Source organism: Anser anser, assembly GCF_964211835.1.
Source record: "Anser anser genome assembly, chromosome: 10".
In the NCBI taxonomy this organism is placed as follows: domain Eukaryota; kingdom Metazoa; phylum Chordata; class Aves; order Anseriformes; family Anatidae; genus Anser; species Anser anser.
Window position 1 is genome coordinate 17,624,978 of NC_139730.1, and position 13,905 is coordinate 17,638,882.

At 37.6% G+C, this 13,905-nt stretch overlaps 1 long non-coding RNA gene across 1 annotated transcript in view; it reads left to right on the forward strand.

Moving 5' to 3' along the window:
- LOC310905207 overlaps positions 1-13,905 on the forward strand; it is a 53,133-nt gene that overhangs the window by 1,412 nt on the left and 37,816 nt on the right. The window lies entirely within an intron of this gene.

Below are 13,905 nucleotides of genomic sequence, written 5' to 3' on the forward strand. Positions count from 1 at the left end.
GCTGCTCCAGTCCTTTAATTATCTTTGTGACCCTTCATTGGACTCATTCCACTAAGTCTACATGTGTCCTGTGCTCAGATTGATCCTTGTACTTGATCCTGATGACGTACACCTTAATATCCTAAGTGAACCAGTTGGAGCAGCACACACAAGATACCCTTCTCTGTAATGACATAATCAAATCCAGCTAGTGGGAAGCAGTACTTTTTAAAACAAACAAAAAAAAACTGTTGTTGTACCTACCACACAACTAAGTGATGAAAAAAGGATCCAAAATTAAGGCAGTAAATCTATAAAAGATGTTCTTAAAACATGTACTTAACAGCCTGGGAAAGAAGGTGCTGAAATCATTCAGCTTTTTTAGTATCTCTGTTTCTTTTTTAATTTATCCCACTGATTTAATATTTCTCATTATAATTGGCCATATGCTGGTAGTCAAGACTTTGGTTACAGATAATTGGATATACAATAATAAAAAGAAGAATTGTGACTTCCCAGAGGCCTTGTTAAAAACACATGGATACCATGTTTATGCTATATAATCTTTTGTTTAAATATATTACTATTCACCATGCTGCTATATTAAAAAAATACATTGTATTGCAATGGTAAGTGTAAAGAGATGGTTTTGAGCAGATTGGTGCAGCTCTTTGTTTTGATCTTGTTTCCTGGTTTCCAAGGTGTGTTCTCCTTCACTGTATCAGCAGTCCCTCTTTCCCTAGGCAGCAGGTTAGATGCAAATGAACAAGTCTAGTATGTTCCAAGAAGATGTCTGCTTTTGAATCCTGCTGCTAGATTTGTTGCTGCTAGAAAACAAAGGAAATTACATCCTCCTTGGGCTGCTGGTTTTGAAAATTCTTCTGTACTTACTAATTTTGCATTTGTGTGTAACACCATGAGAGGCTTGTATGAGGTGGCTGGTTGCTACTGACTTTTACAGGAGTTACTTTGCAAACCTAAGTGCTGAACTTTCTCTGATAGAGCTTTTATCTTGCACATACTTCTCTAAATAAGGTTGAGAACACGTTTATGTTTAACTAACTCAGATCATTTATACACTAGATGGCTGAGGAAAATAAGACATAAGTAAAATTGTAATGGACCTTGATTTCTATTTCAACTGCCGGAAGAAAAACAGGCCCATTAAATCCAATGGTTCTAAAAAGCAAGGATTCTTGCCTGCACAGTGATGTGCAGGCATGGCCAAATTAAGTTAAGTCTAGATGGTGTTAGTGGTTGTTAATACGGACAAATTATTGTTCAGTAGAACTTTTAATGTTTTTTCCATATGTAATTTGTAAAAAAAGGGAAAAAAAAACCCTGTAGCATAACCCCCTTCTTATTATTACTCTCCTATTACACTAGAAATCTATGGATTTCTAAAAGCTTAAATGATATGGAACAACTGTAAATGAAAAGAGAGATACAGTACGTATAGATCAACTGGAATTGTCATCAGTGTTTCCAGTCAGTGCTTCACTGCTGAACAGGTGCCAGAAGATGCATTTTGCTTTGGAGACTTTTTGATTGACATGGGACAAATGTTTGGCCCTTACTAAAGTCGTATGGATTTGAAGCTTGACATGTGAGTCTGGATTGTTGGTTACTGTTGAGGGTCTTGAGAAATATCACAGTGTGGTATGTTATGGTTTGGTGTGGTAATTCATCACATAATCATTTAATTCATCGCACATCTTAAGTGTCAGGCTGTAAGGTATAACAGGTGGATGCATGCCATTTATTTCAAAGAATTCAAATGATTTCTTTCTGTAGGTTGTTCTGGACAATTCATAGTCCAAGCAGAGCTTTTTTGGAAGAAGATTTTTTTTTAATGATGTTTGATTAAGTTTTAAGAAGCAGATGCAATTGGTGACAAGTATCTGAATGAGCTCACAAAAATATTCCTAAGGTACTGAGCTAATTATGTATTCATTCCAACATGCTACCTGCAGGTGATGAGTTGCTACCAAATGTTAATGCCTGCATTTTCTTATTGGCATGAGCTGCAGCTGTGGTACTGTCTACAGAGCTAAAAAGTGCATTGTTAGGATTTTTCTTTGTAAATGGAGAGTAATAATAACAAGCGTTTTCATTTAGCAAAGAGGACAGCTGAAGTAACACCTCTAAGGTTTTAAACTCCTGAAATACACATTATCCATAGCATATCTTGTCCTTAAAGACTTGCAGGTTTTGTGTGCAAAGGGTTTAGCATCTTTAAGTCATTCATAACAATATCCAACCTCATAAGTGCAATGGAAAGTAGAAAGGAATGATAGTTGCGATTAAGCAACTGAATGATTGATAGTTGTAATTAAGCTTGATTAATTAAGCATTTAATGCTCATTGCTGGATGGGACGAAGGATTTGCTTCCATTGCAGCCTAAACCAATTGAACACAGTTGAAATGGGTAGTCTTTATTATTTCTTGTGAAGAAAATTGCCAATGCTTAAGTACCATTTAGGCATACACATTCCACTGGAGTTTAACTGCATAGAACTAGGACAGAAGGTTGCCAGCAAACAGATCATGTTCAAGTCCCTTGCTTCAAGAGAACAAAGTATACCTGAGCTTGGCTAAAAGCAAAAGCAAATCTACAGCAGTGAAAGGCATTTGACAAGGTCTTGCTTCAGTTTCTGAGTCTCACAGTAATGACTATGGGAGCGATATAGTAATGGGAGGAGAGAGCAAGGACAAAGAAAACTATTGTGGGAGGAGGACAAGAAATGTGCTGTTGTGTATCTGGGGGGGGAGGAAGAATAAGCAGACTTAGCTTTCTTCTTTTGCTCTCCTTTAGCTTTTACGCATATGTTAACCTTTCAGACTTTTCCTTCCTTCTTTAAAAAAGCATGAATATGGTGTCAGAAATAGTACTGCTTTATGAGATATTTTAAAAAAAAAAAAAGAGAAATCCTTCAACTCAGCATTTTATCTCTAAAACCTTCTTTGGTCTAGATTCTGCTAAAAATTCTGTGAATACATCAGGTGGAGATTGAGGTTGTAAATGCTTTCCTAGTGTTCTGTATTCTTATAACGGGCTTGGCTCTGATCCTAGTGCGCTGTATGATACTAGAAGGTTATTAGTATATAGTGTGTTAAATGAACTAAAACAAACTCTTTGAAAATGTGTGCATTTCTCTGAGAGTTTCATCATGATATTTACCAAAGTGGTATAAAAGAGGACATGAAATATCACAGAGAACTGAAATGCAGTTGCCTACTATTCTATGCTCGGTGTTGTTTTCCTTGCCAAACTGTGCAGGGTAATCTTCATCTAAACACACGGCTTTGTCAGACGGAGTAGAGCTCAGTGTTCCATACAGAAATCGCCTTAATAGAAACAGTAGGCAATAAAAATCAATTTATACAAGAATTGAGTGTTCAGTTCTGTTTGTAAGAAATATTCTGAGGATTTTTCAAGGCTGAAAGAAAAGCCATGAAATTATTTGAGCAATGAGTGCTTTAATTAGTTTCCAAAACAAAAACAAACAAAAAAAAAGAGGTTACTATTTATACTTTCTTTTCTTTAAAATAAGGAAATCTAATAATCTAATTCTGTTCCATATGCTGAATAATATTTGTCAAATCCACTTAAGACATACTGTAGAAAGCGCTTTGTTTTTTCCCCCTTTATGTGCCATTAACATAAGGTTTCGGTGGCTGGCAAAATAGAAATATTCACTTAGGGCTCAGCTGTTCAGGGGATTCAAATCCGGTAGCTGATATAAGGGATAAATTCAGACTGGTGTAACAATGGAGATTTACGCTTTCCTAACACCTCTCAGCACAAATGTTATTTCCACTTGGATGCACAATTCTCTAGATATTTGAGTGTTGCTTTAGAGCCCTAGGCCCTCAAGGTTTGTCATGACTCCAGGATTTCAGCTTGCTTTTTAAAGTGCAAGTTCTTGACACTCCTGACTGAGAGCATTCTTGTCCATGTTAGCATTTGCGAGGTAGTGAAGAATAAGAGAGAATGAAATTGTGCACTCACAGTTTGTTTCCTTAAGGCACGTGCAGGTGGAAATAAGTATTTAATTTCAAATACTGCTAAAAGAGCAGTATGTTACAAGTCTAATCCAAGTCAACTGCACGAGGGGAAGAAGACATACAGTGAAATGCAGTTAGTTTCATTGAGAGTTGTATAACAGCTCAACAAATCTGGCAGTTGGCATCTAAAAATGTCACTGCATGTAGTAGAGTATAAGGTGCTTGATGAATCATAAACTGTTGCTAAAATCATGTAACTAGTGTTTCTATTAAAATCAGATATATTTTTGTTGCATGTCTTGCTTATAATTGCTCCTATTTCCTACTTGAATGGAGCACTAATAATTTGTGGCATGAGCTAGTGACTTTAAGCTTGTTGCTTTTGTTCTTTATTTTTTCAGAGGTCTGCATTTTTTTCTTTTCCTTTTAGTCTTTGACATTCAAGCAAGTTCCTCCACAGCTTCTTGAACAACTCTACACATCTGATGCTTGTATAGGTAGTGAGGAGGGGGTGAATGTGCTCAGGCAAGCTGCTTCATGTTTTATTAAATGATGTGCTTCACTGCTGGAATGTCCAGCTTAATTTTCTTAAACACATGAAAAAAAAGTCATTTTTGAATTTTTAAGTTGCAATGGCAAGACATGAAGGAATATTTACCTTAAGTTAAATCAAGTCCTTAGGTTCAGTAATGATCAGGTTCTTCCCATAGAAGCAATATCCTGTATACTTCTGTCACTTAATTTGAGTGTGAAAGATAAACTACAACTTGCTAGTTAATGTTGCCTCGTAAAAGGGAACACATAAGAGCCCAGATGTTCAGAATTAAGTAAAAGCAAATATTTAGAAGCTTGTGGATTTTCATGAATATGAATTCTAAGGAAGACCTTAGCTACTAACAGAGCATCTCAATGTGTTTTTACCTTAAATTCTCCCCAAAGCATGCTGCAAATGCTAAAATCTACTTAAGGTTAAGTAAATTCATGAAAAAGAATTTATTGAAGGAACCAGCGCAGCAACAGGTTCCTAAAGTCCCTGACTTGCAAATGGCTGGAGCTGGAGCCTGGCTCAGAGAGACTTAGTACCTGGGAGTACCCTTTGTCTTTTGATGCTGCTTTCAGTGGCTTCTCACCATGTTTTGCCTTCAGTTCTTCTCTGTTGTTGGGGCAGAAGGGGTTGGAATGGGCAGAGTTTGTAAATGTGATACTGGGCTGCAAGCCTTTTGGTGTGGTTTGCTATATTCCTGTTGCAAGAGTACGAGATAGAGCGTGAAAGGACCAATATGTCCGTGCTTTATTTGCCAAGCAGGTCCAGAAAAGTATGTCTTGCTATTTTGCTTAATAAAAAAAGCTATATGAAAAAAAAAAGTCTGAAATGCACATCTGCAACAAGTTTGTTTCCATAATTTTCTTTTCAACATTTTTTATAATTTTATAATAAGAGCAAAATTTAAAAAAAAGCTTCAATAGCTGACTGTTCTGTTTGAGAGGATATGAAATACAGTTGCTCATCCCCAACCAGATTCTGCTCAGCCTTGCCAGCAGCACAAGGGAATTGATGAGAGAAGTTAGGAAAAGGCATCAATTAACTTTGTAATGTGAGCACTAGGAAATCTAATTATCTGATTATTGCTGTAGCACTGCAAAAGCCGGGCAACAAGTCAACGAATGGCTATGCGATCAGTGAGGTCTGACTGTGTCAGTTTCTCTGGAAAGAAAAGGGGAAACATGCTATGTTCAAGCTGACCGCTGTCAGCATTTAACAGCTTTTTCTTCTGCTTTCTTTACTTACAGGGTGGAGTTGGGAATTAGTATAAAAATAAGTGACTTCATGTGTGTGTAAGATTACTTACTGCAGCCAGTCACACAGGAGTACCATTGCAGTGAACCTATAACAAAATCCAAACTTCTGGATTATCCCTTTTTATCCTTTCTTAAATACATTTCCATTTTTCATATTCATAGGAAAATGATTAGGAATGGTATCACTTTCCTACTTACATGGTTGTGTGCAGGAAAAATGAATAGAAGGGCGTAGAAGGATGTGGTGGAAGCGAAGATGCACTTGGAGGGTGTGAGTGGGTTGCGCACTCAGCCTCATGTTGTGAGGGTTTGTAAGATGTTGCCTTGAGCATAGAGCCTGTCAGAAAGCAGATGCTGGGGGCAAGAGCTGCTCTTCACAGTGTTTTCCTCTAGCACTCAGCAGCACTAACAGTCCCGAGAACCCTTTCTACCTTTATTGCACAGCTATTGAAAAGGCTTTGTTTACTTGCAGGCTGCTGGCAGTGTGGCCCAGAAAGTGGTGCAGAATGAGTCAGTGTGAAATGTGTGCTCTAACTGATCGGTGAATCAGGGAAGTTACCACAAAAGAGATTTTGTGGGTGTTTGTGGTACGTGCCTTTGGCAGAAAGCTGGTAAATGGTTAAAAGCTGATTGAGGTTAGGATGTGGAGCTGAGGGGCAGGGGGTCCTGCAGTGATGACAAGGGAGTGGAGACTGGGGTGTCAAGGAGAGGTGTGTCTGGAGGCTGGGAAAGGGTGAAAAAGTATTTTCCGTGTGTGTTTAACTATTTGTCGTCTTCGTTTTCTCAGTACCTGAATCAGTTATTAAATGATTATATTAATTGGAATTAAGTTAAATTCCCCAAGTTAGGTTTGTTTATTTGCAACAGTAATTGGTGAATGATTTCCCAGTCTTTGTTTTGACTCACAAATCCTCTTGCTTTTGTTTTTCCTGTTTTCTCCCCTGTCCCAGTAGGGGAAGAGCAAACAAGTGGCTGTGTGGATGCTTGGCTGCTAGCTGGGGCCTAGCAACCATATTTTTGTGTATTCTCTTTAAAATGAATAAATTAATTGTGTATGCACATCTTAAAAAAAAGCAGGATGGTAATAGGAGCAATCAAACCCAGTCTGATGCATCTCTTCTTTTCTCATGACAGACTTAGTCATTTATGTTAATAGGCATATTGCTTTGAAGTAGAAGTTCCAAATAGCTTTTTTAGGGCTCCTTGTTGCAAGCAGCAGTAGCAATGATAGAATTTAGCCTTCTTAATCCTTGTTACCTTGCATTTCCTCAGGAATTTGGAGTGACTGATTGGTGGTAAAAGATGTACTGAGTAGCAGACGTGGGTTGCAGCTGGCTAAACAGCCTTGTAAAATAAGTAAATCCCTCCTTTTTTTCGGGGGTAACTTGTTAACAATGCAGGTTACTATGATATTTAATTATCTGTAGCTTGCTGAGCAGGTGCGGGCCCCTGCTTTCTGAGAAGAAAATATAAAGTGGTCTTTAAAAGACAGAAGTCAGAATGCTCTTTTTAGAGGATTGGACTTGTGAGTAGATGTTGGAACTGCTCTCAAATAACTGTGCTGGAAATTAAACCTGAAGTAAGAATGGAGCTATAGTAAAAAGCAGTTAGTGCAGATGAACGTTTGAGATGAAGATTGGCTCACATATTTGCCTCTGGCAAATTTGTGAGAAGGAGTTCCATTATTTTAAGAGACATTGTGATGCCTACATAAATAATTCATGAACCTGAAAGGTGTACCGTCACATGAGCAGGTTTTTTTTCTTGGTTGTGTTTTGTTTTGTTTTGTTATAAAAACACACACATGAAAAAAAGCTTGGTGGAAATCTTGTGTATTTTTTTCAGATGAGTTCAAGTTACATGTAATTTTCCTCTCTAGAATTAACTGAAATTAACTGATTTTTTATTTAACCTTGTTAGCGACATTTTGGCTCATGTCTATACGTCATTCACAGGAATGTAGGCAAGAATGTGCTCTTTATTTCTTGGTCTCTTATTTGGATGATAGTCTAGAAAATAGGTCTTCTGTCAAAGACAAGTACTAGTATCTCTCCAAAAGCTGAATTTGTTTTGAATGAGCCTAAAATTTATCAACATCACTGATGGTTTCACTGTTACACGCCTTTTTACTGTTAATATGAAGCAAACTTTTTTCAAAGAAATAATTGGCATCCAAGTCCAGTTGTTATGAGGAGTTGTATTAAGGACGGAAAAAGCCACCATCTTTTGCAGAGTTAAGTGCTTAATTTTCTGCTCATGTATATCATTACAGCTTTTGAAGGAAATTCTGCAGTGTTAATGTGTCAACATACTACAATTGAAGTATTTACAGAAGAGGAATTTCTGCTCTTCGTGGGATGATTATAAGCATTTGAATTACATATCAAGTCCCTGAGGAAACTTGTTTTCAAATATTTGCTCTCTGCTTTTTTTTTGGCTTAATCTTTTCATCTTTTATGGATCAGTAGATCAAGATGCAGCACTGGTTATAGCAGAAGGGCTTGCAAACATGTTGAAGGCAAGCGTTCATTGTTGTTGTAGCATAAGTACCACAGCAAGCAGTCTTCACATACCATGTTGGAAAGGCTCTGCAGAGTAGGGAATCTGTAGAGAATCAGAGTAGGCAATCTTTTTTCAGATCTGGAGTTGCGGTTAATAATGTGCTTTTGGGCCTAGTCTATCATTTTTGCTTTTTTTTTTTTCTTCTTTTTTGATGTAGAAGTTGCCCTGTTTAGAATGCATTGATGAGAATCGTTAAAAAAAAAAAAAGTTCAAAACACTCTGAAACTTCCTAGCGATAGTGATTTGGGAATTAGTTATATATACAAATATAGGCTAGATTTGCTTCCTCTTGTAGTAGTATTGAAAGTGCTGACCAGTCGGGGTAGATCCCGTAGCCCAGAAGAATCAGCAGTCTCTCTCAGTGGATTGTGTTCCAGTGCTATTTAAACTCACTTACCCATCTTTGGGGACTGAGGGATTTAATTCTTTTCCTTTTCTAGGAGACAGTAGCAGCTGCTGTTCCCATATTTCACTGAAAGAACTCAATTGTTTTTTAGGGGCAGCAATGCTGAATTGAATTGTTTGGTGCAGGATAGATACATGTCCCAGTCAAGTTCTTGATCTCTGCAAGTAGTCTGTGAGCATGTCTCCTGTTAGTACCACCAGCACTAGATTGCTGCTGTGCTCTGTGGAAGTGATTTCCACTCTGTCTTAGTCCTGCTGCTGCTAAGAGTAAGTACATGTGGAAGCTGTGGGCTTTTGTGTTTTACCCGCGTGCTGTGCTTCTCCATGGCACCTGAGCCGAGGAAGCCTGGCGGTGTGATTAGGCGAGCAGCTGGCTCTGTCCCCAGCTCTGCACAGCAGGCTGGGCAGGTGGTGGCAGAACTTGTAAGGACAGAAACGTACCATTACCTCCTGTGGCTGAAAAACATTCTGGTGTGAATAATACTGTTATTTTGGTTTGGTTAGAAGGCAGCTACATTAGAAATATGAAAAGAAATTTAAATTTGATACAGACCAGTATGGCAATGAGTTTCCAAAGTACGTCAGCACTCCCAATTCAGAGCATCCTGGGGGAGGGTCCATGTGCTGTCTGGCCCAACCCAAGCAGGTCCCTCCTCATCTTCCATTAAATTTGTAAATTGTGAACACTGCTAGGGAAATTCTACAAAGTGAAAACATGAGTGAGATTAAATATTAGATGCCATATAGATTTTAGGGGAAGTGTCAGCCCATATTTTCAGGACATAAAGAATCTGGGATTCTGTATGTTTTCATGGCTAATCTTTCCCCTTCTTCTGTTCAGTCAAGATGTCTGTGATGTGCAAAGATTAAATTTATTTTTCTTGTTATGTAGTTGTATTTTTAATGTGTGCTGGATGACAAGAATTGTGTTTGTAGAGTTCTAGCTTATTTGCTATCCTTGATTTCCTTCTATTTTATCACCAAATCCTGTTTGAAGAAAATCAGTTATGACTTAAAATAAGTAAGAGCTTGAGAGGTTGAGAAATGCATTTATAGTGACAAGCTCGGTTACCTGAAAGTCCCTGTGACATACAAAACAATTTTTATCAAAATAAGTGCTCTTACAGTTTCTTTTTCAGAAATTATATGAAATGAGCAAACGTCCTATGTGAAAGTAAAATTTCCAAAAGCAGCTATCCTGAAGGGGAAAAAAGTAATCTAAATGCTAACATCTTTATAAGCTGATCTGCTAAGGTTATTTAGTCTATATACAATTAGTCATTTAGGTTTAAATACTTTGAATTACTTAGAATTCTCTGTTTTGGAAAATCCAGGCCCAAGCCACCATAATATTTGTAACACGCTGTAGGTGGGTATTTTGTGCCGGTTTTTGTGATAAGGCAGGCTATTGTGAGTTTTGGGAGGATGACACAGCAGCAAGGTGGGCTTCTCAGTTTTCGCTGTTTTCTTCTGTTAGTCTGTTTTTTAAATGGTATTTACAAGGGTTCTTTACCTTATTCCAGATGGCTATTGCAGCATTGGGCTTCATGCTAGTACTAAGTACATTTCTCTATCTCCAGTCTTCATAACGTGTAGTTTGGCTGAATTAGAGCATATTTCTTCATGTCCCTTTAAATGCTCTTTTTTCAGCAAATTTAGTGGCCTTTTTGTCTTTGCAGAGTGCAATAGCAAATGTGGTGTTTTTTTGTTTTTGTTTTTATTGCCTAGAAATGTTGCAGTAATCCTAGCAACTCAAGCCTATTGGCTTAGATGAATGAACAATGAAACCCGAGTCTTAAGAATGAAGAGCTTGAGTGTGAGGGGATGACCTGTTTTTCCCATCACGTCGTTATCAGTAACCATTTAAAGAATGACAATAAGGCATTCATCCACATACTGCTGGGCTTAACCTATCTGAAAGGAATGGATCGGAGAACTGTGTAACACAAAGTGATTTCCTTTTAAATGACGGAGTGTAAGCAGGGCTCAGAATTTAAATAGTATCTCTGAAAGTATAGATGAGGGCAGTGGCCAGCTTTGCAAGCAAAATGAAGTCGGAATAAACTGGAAGTTATCTATGGAAGAAAATCTTTGATTTGACAGTTGCAGAATCACTGGTGAAAACACTTTTTTGTGTTGTTGGGTGTGTAAACAGGAAACATAATTAACAAAAATGATGTGGCTAATGCAGATATTTTTTCCTCTTGACTCCTAACATTTGCATACTGAAGTAAGTAGCAATCCTGGATTTGGAAAGTATAAGACTAGAATACTAAGCACTGAATCTCTAGGGGTGGAAGAGTAAATTGGATGATTCTGCAGCATTTTCTGAAGTAAGTGGTGATTGGAAAATGGTACATTGAATATTCTATCCTAAACTAAATGAATATTTACATAAATCTTAGATCACAAGTTGTCTTTAAGCCACGTTTGCACAGATAGGAGCTTTGAGAAGGTTTGTGCTCTGAGGAACTGAGCATTGTTTTGAGGTACTGTAGGTGGTTTCCTTTGGCAGAAGTCTACCCGAGTGGCTGAATACAGATCCCATCCTTTCATTTGGAGACAACGGTGGCACAAATGATGTGGTAGTAGGTTTTAAAGCAGCCTGATATTAAATTAGTCTTCTGTGCCAAGATGCGTGCTTCTGAATTCTGGTAATATCCTCCTTATTAAATAAACCTTGGTATCATTCTGCAGATGTTCTTGCTATTATGTATTTACACTATTTAGCTTCTCTGGGATCTTACATCCATGTTACCAGATTGTACTTACAGAACTTTGCCAAGACAATTCGTTCTGTACATGTTGAGTCTGTAAGTGTTGAACAATAACATCTGACTTTAGGTGAAGGGCCTAAGAAGGCTTTGGGCCATGGAGTTTTTCAAATAGCTTATGAATTGACAATTATCGTGGCATGCTTTAACAGTTGGCTGAATATGCGTATAGGTTCCACAGTTACGCTGCAATCACCTGCCATAGTACTTATTTTCATTTATAACTAGTTATTTGAATTATCTTGTATCAGTTCAGCTTTGTTACTGGTTCTAGAACGTAATCCAGTTGAGAGATCTAACTTCATTAACTGCTTGCCTGAGCAGTGCTTCTCAGAAGCTGCGAGGCAGCCCTTTCTGTTGTCAGACACAAGAAGCAACTTCTGTAAGAGTTCGCGTCTCTGTTTTATCATGCTGCAAACTTGAGTTGCTTTGCAACCTGAGGTTTTAGGTCAGAGGGCACATCCAAATCCAACCTAATAGAAGGTAATTGGAATAGCTTTTTTTTTTTTTTTTAGTTTGGAAGTTAGATTTAATACATAATTTTTGTTTTTTCTCAAAAGATTTACTGTGAAATTCTGTTTAGAAGGACAGATTGTAAGCCAAGCGTTAGCTGTGTGGACATCTATCAATATGAATCTTTTAACTCTACTGAGTAGTTACGTGTGCTTAAAATTGTATACAACAGTAAAATCTACCTGAGTTCAGGATAAATTTGCATTCTGTAAAGAATATTCTCTATATAGAGATGATACGAGTAAAATTTATTAACAGTAAATATGTACTCTAGGAGTTGATTGCCATGATGAATCTCTTTCAGTCTTCAATATCTTACTTTTTGCAGTTAGTGTGATGTGATAAGAATACTAGGCTGAGGCTTAACAGACTTTATTCCCTTTGTTTTTTCTCTGTGATTTCAAGTTTCTCGTTCACCTTTTCCTCAGTTTCTCTATATGTAGACTGGGGCATTTTCTATTACTGTGTTACGTGGAGCTTTGAAATCAGTGGCTAATTATTGTGATCTGGGATTGCCACGAATGGTTTATTCTCATTGCATTTTTGACACACGGTAGTGCAAAAGCCAACATCATGAAAGGTACAACTCTTACAAAAATGGAGGCATCTGCTCAGACTGAATTCCATAGGCAAGTTAAGGCATCCGTTCACTCTGTTCACGTGGATGAAAAGCTTTCATTGTGTTTGGAGCTGCCTAAAGCATATCAAGGATATTGAGGCCTATTTTACTATATTTCCATCTCCTGTAGGAGTTGCCAATTCTCAATATTGCAGTCTCCAAGCATTGAAAAACCCTTGTTGCTTTCTCTCCAACTAGTCTGTCTTCAGAATTAATGGCAGCAGCTGTTTCTTTCTAAATGATGTGGGTGGAGGTGGGGAGCAAATGATCTAATTCTTTTTTTTTTTTTTCCCCCCTCACAGGCTACATTAATTCAGAGTTTACTGCACATGGTTAGGGGGAAAAAAAAAAGAAAAAAGAAAAAAAGAAAAAAAAAGGACTTCCCTATACACTATTTACTGTCTCTTAAAATAAGAGCAAAATGTTAAAATGCCATTGTGTGGACTCTCAGCTGGTAGAAATGTTCATGGCTCTGTTGGTTCCAGTGAGTTTTATTAATTTCAGTCATATAGCTAGGAGTTGTCATTTTTCCACAGAAATGGCTTTTATACTGCAATGCTCAGGGTGCATGGTTCATGGCTGTGGTGGGATATTTTTGGCTGCTTGTTTGTTTGGGTTGGGGTTTACTTTTTTTTTTTTTTTGAGAAAAATGTACCTCTATACTGATCAAAACCTTAACCAGTACAACAAGCCTTAATTAGTCATTGAGACAAAGGAGGAGAATAAAGAGTCATGAAATAATATATACTGAGAAGTGTAGACGTTTTTATGGGTCAGAGAAAGTTTTAAACAGTTGCAGGAGTTGTTTCAAAATTTCCAGTGTTTTGTATCTTTAAAGTTCTGTTCATAGAAAAACTTGAGTTATGTTATGTTGAGTTATAGTTATGTTGAAAGACACATTTAACTTCTCAAAACTTACTAGCAGAGATGAAACCAGCTCTGTTCACCATAACTTTCTACATCTGTGCCTTTGCATTTCCATGTAGTTACTTCTGCAGGGTGGTAACACCTGAGAATTATATGGAAGTTATTTTCCTTATTGCTTTTTGTGCAGTTCCAGCTGTGATCTGTGAAAGGCCAAATAGAAGTCTCAGCATATCAAATGCTAGACCTGCAGGAAGAGCTCAGATTATGAAAATTTCACTAGCATTGTACTGCTGGATGCTGTGTTGTAAGTTTCTGGTGCTCAGGATGTAATTCAGCTGCTTTTTTCCGTGCTCGTGAAACCTTCTTGCACAGCTGGG